General features: G+C 40.3%; 1 non-coding gene across 1 annotated transcript; it reads left to right on the forward strand.

The window, feature by feature from the left end:
* Positions 1–4,540: 4,540 nt before the first annotated feature.
* LOC116869254 lies at positions 4,541–4,647 on the forward strand. The gene has a single exon (XR_004382998.1). It is a non-coding gene; the product is annotated as a U6 spliceosomal RNA (small nuclear RNA).
* The last annotated feature ends 4,189 nt before the right edge of the window (positions 4,648–8,836 follow it).

The raw sequence follows: 8,836 nt of genomic DNA on the forward strand, positions 1-8,836 counted from the left end.
GTGGGCGGAGGCGCCCGGCGAGACCTGCGAGCCAATGGGTCGCCGGGGGCGGGGCCGGGGCCGGGCGGGGCCGACGGGGAGAGCAATGGAGCGCCGAGGGCGGGCGGCGGGGCTGGGGCCGCACCCCGGGGCGGAGGTGACGGCCGACGCGGCTTCGCGGCACGCCCAGAACTTGGGGTCGGAACCGCCCGGGAAAGCGGAGTCCGGGCTCCTAACGCACGTTTGCAGTTACCCTCGCTCTGCCCCAACCATCACTTGTCCCCGTGGTTTAAATGAAAAGCCGTAAACCAGAGATTCTCACGCTGTGGCCCCCGGAGCAACAGCACCCACAGCAGCCCCGGGGAATTTGCTAGAAACGCTGATTTCTCTACCTTATCCCAGACCCACAGGATCGGACTCCGGGAGCGAGAGGGTGTGTTTTCTGGAACAAAGCTGTTGTCATCCGTGAGAACCACCGACCCAAGCGAACCTGGCCTGGCAAGTGTCAGAGTCAAGCTCTGGTAGATGCTCCTTGTTTCGCAAAGGAATTTCTGTGAAGCGCTAATAGTGTGACTCCCAGAAGCTTCCTCGGGAGTGGAGCCGCGAACTGCTCAGGGACGGGTTCCTCACGCTAGACTTGCAGTAAATTGGAATTTCTAAGGTTCCATCTCCTTCATGTAAAACAGTGGAAATAATACGACACAGAGTGGCCCGCAGGAATAAATCGGATATTTTATGAGAAGTACTTAGCACAGCTCCTGGCAAAATGCTTGTTAGTATTTAGCATAAAAATACCCTAAGATCCCTCTTCTTTTTTTTTAAGATTTTATTTAGTTATTTGACAGAGACTGAGATCACAAGTAAATGGGGGGGGGGGTGGAGGGGGGTGGCGAGTAAAGCAAGCTCCTCACTGAGCAGAAAGCCCAATGGGGGGCTCGATCCCAAGACCCGGAGATCATGACCTGAGCGGAAGGTGGAGGCTTAACCCACTGAGCCACCCAGGCGCCTCTATGATCCCTCTTCTTTCTCACAAATTTGAATTATAGACAATGTAAGGCAAGGCCCGTTACTTACTGGTGCTCCATTTTGTGAACGCGTCCTAAAAGTATAGATTTTATAGTTTTAACGGCATAAAGTCTGTCTCTCTCTCATTCTCTCTCTCTCTCTCTCTCTCACACACACACACGCGCGCGCGCGCGCGCCGAGATTCGGTAAGAAATCATCCGAGATTGCATTTTAGAACGTCTGTGATAAATGACTTACTGCTTAAGCATGAAACCGATCTCGTTGAAGACGCCAATCGGCGTCTATAGCAAATGTAACAAAATGTTGCTATGTGATAGTAAATTTGGCAGAAATTGTACTTTTAATTCTAGTTCTCTGTGTATCGATGTGTTTCGAACGTTCATTTTTAAATATCTTCTTTGGAATTTTAAAAACATTTCCCGTGTCAATCATACTCCAAATAGGTTTTCAAAACAGTAAACACCAGATTTTTAAATGCCTAGTATAGTTAAGTAACAGTCACCCTAGGCACTAATATTCAAGGATATCTGGACTCTCCTTTAGGCTCTAAATAAACCTACGTATGTTACAGAACCTCTGAACTTTGAGGGTCTGTGAAAAGAGACAGAGGTTGAGTGGGACACACAATATTTTACAGAGTGAGTCTCCAAAACTATGCAGCTACCTCCTCTTGCGTTCAGACTTTTGCCCAGATACTATCTAAAAATATTTTGTAAAACTATGTGTATGTTTTCACACATTTTTGCGTTGACATCTAAAATTTTTATCTTGACTTTAAAGCATTAAATTTCCAGCATATTATATTCACATTTTGAAATTATTATATCTCTCTTTTTAAATATATAAAAAGGAATTTAAATACTATAGTGATGTGAGGACTATCATCAAACATTTTTTAAATACACGGTTTCTTTGTGAAGAGCTGGAAATTTTTCATGGTTCCTTTTTCTTTCTCCCCACCCCATGGTTCCTTTTTCTGAACTTATTTCCATTTCACTTATCCTACAGAGTTTTATCCTAAAGTATGTTTATTCTTTAAAGTAATTTTTAAATCACCTATCATAGTTCTCAACATGTACACATTTTGTGCTTTAAAATACATTTCCATTCTGTGACTCTAAAACTGTTTTAAAACTCTTATGAAATATTTTTTGAAGATTTTAACTTTTAGGGGCGCCTGTGTGGCTCAGTGGGGTAAAGCCTCTGCCTTCGGCTCAGGTCATGATCCAAGGGTCCTGAAATCAAGCCCCACATCTGGCCCCACACCAGACTCTCTGCTCAGCAGGGAGCCTGCTTCCTCCTCTCTCTGCCTGTCTCTCTGCCTACTTGTGATCTCTGTCAAATAAATAAAAAACTTTAAAAAAAAAGATTTTAACTTTTAAATAAAATATTTCAAAATTTAAAGTATTTAAATTTTTAAAACTTTTTTTTTTCTTTTTAAGGTTTCATTTATTTATTTGACAAAAATAAAACAAAAGCCAGGAGGGAAAGCGAGAAGCAGACTCCCTGCTGAGCCTACACTCCTGTTGGCTGGGGCCTAAGGCCGACTCTTAATTGACTGAGCCAGCCAGGTGCCCCTTAAACTCTTAAATATTTCTTCAGGATCAAGTTGTCATTACAATTTTGTTACATAATTAGTTAAAAAAAACCCAAAACACACACACACACACACACACACACACACACAAAACCCCCACAAAAAAAAAAAAATTTTTGATAAAGCAGTAGACATAAGCAAAATTCTACTGGAAATGCATCTCTCCAGATGGACGGGCACTTTTTCAATTAGTTCATGTATTTATGAGTGAATACTGTTTGTTGTAGTATTAGCCATGATTCAATATCAACTCTATTCCTGTTTTTTGTTTTAATACATATAAACCCTAAAAAACCTTTTTCACAAAAATAATAAGATGGGACACTGTTATAGCAACATTATTTAATTTTTGGCAGTGCTTTTGAGAGACAGACCAAAAATCATATGAAAATATGATTAACTAGGCTTATATATATATACATACATATATATATATATATATGATTATGTTTATTTTATATTTTTGGTCTGTTACTTCACCTTCACATCTCAATTAGGTCCTCTTTACATTTTACTGAAAAGAAAGAATTAGAAACATCTTTTTGCCGATTGTTCCCCATTCTCCACCTTCCCCACATATCCTCAGATCATTCTCTGCATTCTTTGTCCTGTATTGTGACTATTGGAGCGAATTCCCACAGACTACACCCCCTGGGCTCCCTTGTAAACTTGCCTCCAGTTGGGTTCCACCAACAGGGAGCATCAATATGCTGAGCCTGAGAAGAAAGAGGTTTAGAAGCTTCCTTTTTGCTCCTCATCCAGCTCCGAGCCATGTTATCCCACAGACGCCGTATCCCTGTCTGCCCACAGCTGAGGTAGTCTCCTCCTCTGGTCCTCCAGCCCTCTCTGAGCCACAGTACTATCATTTTCTCTCCTTGACCTCTCAGATCTAGGGCTGATGATAGTTTCCCCTGCTGCTAGTCTCTGCATAGTTCAGCATCCCTTGTTGGTGTCATAACCTTGCTCACACCCCTGTGCATCATTCCTTCATTAAAATCTTTTGAACCATCTGACTTACTGTTTTTGAAACAGGAATGGGCCCTTGAAACAAGATGGAATTCTGGGCCAGGTTAAACACATATTTGACAACCTCATGAATGACAGACACCTGCCCTTGATAGTCTGTGGAATGCAATGGCAACAAGATTATTCAGATTGTCGCTGATGGTGGCATGGGATGGAATGCAGGTAGGGGACAAAACTATGGGTGGTCACATACCTCTTGATGACAACAGTAGGGATTATGAAAGATTGTGAAGTGGATGGCTATTTCCAACTGCATTATAGATCTTAGCGAAAGGGGAAAATAAGTTCTCAAAACAAGGTAGAGATGAAGAACGAGAAACCCTCCATGGTGGTCTCAAAAGGATTTCCTATCTTGTGCAGCTGCAGGACTGATACGGCCGAGTATCAGTCCTGTCCTAGAATCTAATTGTGCAGGTTGTAGGGTTTCAGTGCCTAGTTAAAAGCACAACCTTGCTGAGTCTCTTATTCTAAAGTTAGAGCACTGTTGGAAAAGCGCTAGGACTCTGCGATCAGGACATTTGGTCAGTGCAAGACACAGCCCAAACCCCAAGTTCCTCTGAACCTCGCTCTCTGTCCCCTTATTAATGAAGCTGCCTTTTCGCACATAAAAATCTTTCAGAAATTTCTCTTGGGTCGGTTATATCACAAGGGGCTGCCTGTCATCCTGAAGAAGAACTCCCATTTCCCCTCGTTATCTCCAGGCCCATAAAGAAAGTTAAACTCCTCGTGACCCAGGAAGAGAAATGCCTGTTCAGTTCCTAGAGGGAATAACCCAACATTCTGCTGATGAGGCACCCCCAGCAGAATGGAGGAGTTTATTACCGACATTTTTACAATTGCCACCACATCGTGATCATAAAAAGCAGAAGACATTTAGTTGGTTTATTATTGCTTTAAAATTCTCTACACACAGTGCTTGCTTTGGCAGCACATATACTAAAATTGGAATGATACAGAGAAAATTAACGTGGCCCTTGGGCAAGGATGACACTCAAATTTGTGAAGTGTTCCATAATTTAAAAAAATAATAAAATAAATTTCTTTACACACAGTGCACCCCCTTTTGCCTGAACCTGGGGCAGAACACTGGCTTATACAGCAAACAAACAGTAAGATCTCGTTGTGTCAGAGAAAAACTAGGAAGCATGCACTGGGGTGGATTCTAGGCATATCTGTTTAAAAAGGATAAAACAGTGGCATCTGATTAGCTCAGTCAAAAGAGCATGCAACTCTTGATCTCAGGGTTGTGAGTTCGAGCCCCACATTGGGTGTAGAGATTACTGAGGTAAAAACTTAAAAAAAAAAAAATATATATATATATATATAGAGAGAGAGAGAGAGAGAGAGAGAAAATAGTAAGGGCCAAGTATATTTATATGGTTTCATTCATTCGGGATTTGAGATTTTAGTGTTAGCCTGAGTACCCCCCGATACTGGATCTGAATATGTGCTTGTTTGGTTAACTGAAGCCTGGATTCACCACTGGTCGAGACATTCTAGTTGAGATGCTAGATATATCCTGGCATACTGTTTTATGGGGTCAGCAAACTGAGGATTGTGGGGCCCCATCTATTTTTGTAGATGGAGTTTTATGGGAAGACATTTATGCTCATTTATTTATGTATTGTCTATGGCTGCTTTCATGCTACAATGGCAAAATTAAGTCGTTACAACAGAGACCTGATGGCTCTCAAAGCCCGAAATATTTATTATCTGGTCCTTTCCAAGAAAAGGCCTGTGGGCTCCTGCTATGGAGGAAAGAAGTCCACAGTTTTAGGGAGATGGAGATGTTGGTATGGGTTTTGTTGACGTGTCAAAATACAACTCACAAAGGAAGTTAACAAACTGTTACATAAATGATATTCTATCTTTCTGCCCTAAAAATATACCTTCATAATGACAAATTTAAAACATGTGTAAAGCTATGGTTTTTACAAAAAAAAAAAAAAAGCTATGGTTTTTATGACTGAAGGTCAATAAACTAACAAAACTAGCTTTACTTAACTATTGCACATGTCCAGGTGTTCTATAATGGTCTAGTGTGTTTGGGCAAAAGATAAAATAGACACGTAATTTATTCATTCCATAAAGTTAATTTTCTTCATCTCAGCAATATTCCTATTTTTGTAATCAAGATCTTCATATCTTTTGTGTTCTGTTGGCACTTATGCCAAATTAGCCTGCTTTGGGTCATAGTATTTCTTGGATAGATTTTTTTAAAATAATCTTTTCAGGTTTATTGAGGCATAATTCATATAAAGGATAGTTTTAAAATTAGTTTATTTATGTATTAATTAATAGGATTTTATTTATTTATTTGACAGAGAGAGAGAGAGCCAGAGAGCATAAATTGGGGGACTGGGGCTGGATCCCAGGCCCCTGGGATCATGACCTGAGCTGAAGGCAGACGCACAACCAACTAAGCCACCCAGGTGCCAATTTTTTTAAATTGAAGAAATTTTGCTCTGTTGAGACAGTAGCAACTGGAATTATCAATAAAATTTTATTTTATTTTAAAAAATATTTTATTTATTCATTTGAGAGAGAGAGAAAGAGACAAAGAGAGCACAAGCAAGGGGAGAGGCAGGGGGAAGGGGAGAAGCTGACTCCCCACTGAACTGGGAACCCAACATAGGTCTCGATCCCAGGACCTGGAGATCATGACCTGAGCTGAAGGCAGATATTAACCAACTGAGCCACCCAGGCACCCCTATCAACACAATTTTCTTTTTTTTCGTTTTTCTTTTTTACGTTTTACTTATTTTTTAAATTTCTTTTCAGTGTTCCAGAATTCATTGTTTATGCACCACATGCAGTGCTCCATGCAATACATGCCCTCCATAATACCCACCACCAGGCTCACCCAAAACCCTCAGTTAGTTCTTCAGAGTCCACAGTCTCTCATGTCAACATAATTTTAAAAGCAATATTTACATTCAGAAATGAACCATAAATTTTACCTATTTTATTTGACTGTAATGGAATTATTACAAATGGTAACATTTTTATTGCAGGAAATATTATAAAATAATTTAAATTCATCATAACAGTTGTATCACTTACATTGTGATTTTTCACCATTTCTCAAAGCATTAACTGTATCTTTGCAATAATATAAAGTAATAAAAAGAATTTTGCTTCTATTATGTCTAGATCTGCATTAAAATGTAAGAGTAGTTTAATATAGAAAATTGATCCTAAGCTGCCTGTTGTAACCATTGTGGCCACCACAATAATTCTTGAGTGCTTCTAGTTCATTAATTGGAACCCAAAGAGAAGAAGAGAATGATTGCTGAGCACTGCTGGGAAATGATATTTCATTATGCAAGAATCTATTGTGTTTATGCTACTGAGAACAAAGACTTGACAAATTAATTTATTTTATCTACTTGCTCAAATCCTCTTTCCACTGATATATTCTTCTCCAACTTTAGCAGAAGCACAGCCTACAAACCTTTATAGCACTTAGATGCAGTCACATTTTATTTCAAAGATAAAAGACATGAGATGTGAAGTATTTCCCCGAAGCCTGAGCAGTATTCACTATGAGCATAATGTTGAAAGTTTAGTTTCACTGTACAAATACAAATACTGACACTAAATCCTGACAGGACACCAAATCCTGATTTACTCATGTGTTCTTTAATATTAAGTTTTTTAATGGATTCATGATATGTGGGCATTTTTCAAGCATGGGACCCATTATATATATAATATTCCCATATATATATAAAACGTGTCTTTGTTCATTAGTTGATGGAATATTGTTTCCATAATTTGGCTATTGTAGATATTGCTGCTATAAACATCGGGGTACAGATATCTCTTTAAATTGGTATTTTGGTATTCTTCGGTAAATACCTAGTAGTGTGATTACTGGATTATAGGTAGTTCTATTTTTAACTTTTTGAAGAATCTCCATCCTGTTTTCCAGAATGGTTGTACTAGTTTGCATTCCCACACTTGGTAGTAGGTCTTAAAGAATGAACTCTTCTGAACTCCCTGAGCCTCTGGTAATCATATACTTCTCAGGCTGTAATTTCTCTGTCCATTTGCAGTCACAATGGAGCCAAGTCACAAAGGAGTCCAAGTTATGCTCAAGTAGATCGTCTGGATTCTACACATATTTCCCCTGTCCCCATTATGGAATACCAGCTTTACTTTTTCCTAATGATCTAGATCAATTACTCCTCACAGGATAGCGACTCCTTGCCTGCTAGTCCTTGCACAAAAGGAAACCAAGTAAAAAAAAAAAAAAAAAGGAAACCAAAACGTCCAGGAAACAGCTATATCTTAAAACTCAGTGGGACTCTTGATGTGTTTTGTAATAGAAGTGTGCCCCTTTGGGGGACTAGGACCCCAAAGAAACTAGATTTGTGTGGCTGGGAAGCACAAAGTCTCCCCATGGATCATTAAAAGCCGGAGGGGTGCCAGGGTGGCTCAGTTGTTAAGTATCTGTCTTTGGCTCAGGTCATGATCTCGGGGTCCTGGGATCCAGCCCTGCATCAGGCTCCCTGCTCAGAGGAAAACCTGCTTCTCCCTCCCCCTCTCCCGCTGCTTGTGTTCCCACTCTTGCTGTCTCTCTCTGTCAAATAAATAAATAAAATCTTAAAAAAAAAAAAAAAAGAGTAAAAGTCAGAGGGCTCGCTTCCGCTCCCACTCCTTGATTCCCAGACCCATGTTTTATTCTATTTGGAGCCATAACACCATGTAAAAATCCTTGACTCAGTGAGTATAGTGAATCCTGAAGGACAGCTCCTCTTCTTTGTACAGTATTGCATCTAAGCTGATGCTTCAGCAAATTGTTCCGATACTTTGCCAAAATGACAGCTTTGTGGGTGATGCATGTGGTAGGACCAGTGGACCCCATAGTCATGGGCTGTCTCCAGCATGAAAATCAAGTGGGCTCTTTGGTCCAAGGTGATGTTATGTGGGATCCCTTGCCAGTGAATCAAATACTCCACGGTCCCTAAAACAACGGTGCTAGCTGAGGTCCTGTAGACACATAAGGTAAAAATACGTAAAATACATGTCTGTTCCTATGAGAATGGATCTCTAGCTCTTCCAGAATTGAAAGGATCTAAAATAACTGACTTGCCAGCAAGTGGCCCATTGAGCTCTTTGAGGAATGGTACTGAGTGCTAAGCATTGATCTTTGTGGCTGGTAAGTTGGACAATAGCTAGACCAGCCTCCGTAAATGGAGGGTT

The sequence above is a fragment of the Lontra canadensis genome, unplaced genomic scaffold (assembly GCF_010015895.1).
Source record: "Lontra canadensis isolate GAN:19392208 unplaced genomic scaffold, GSC_riverotter_1.0 scaffold18, whole genome shotgun sequence".
Taxonomy (NCBI): domain Eukaryota; kingdom Metazoa; phylum Chordata; class Mammalia; order Carnivora; family Mustelidae; genus Lontra; species Lontra canadensis.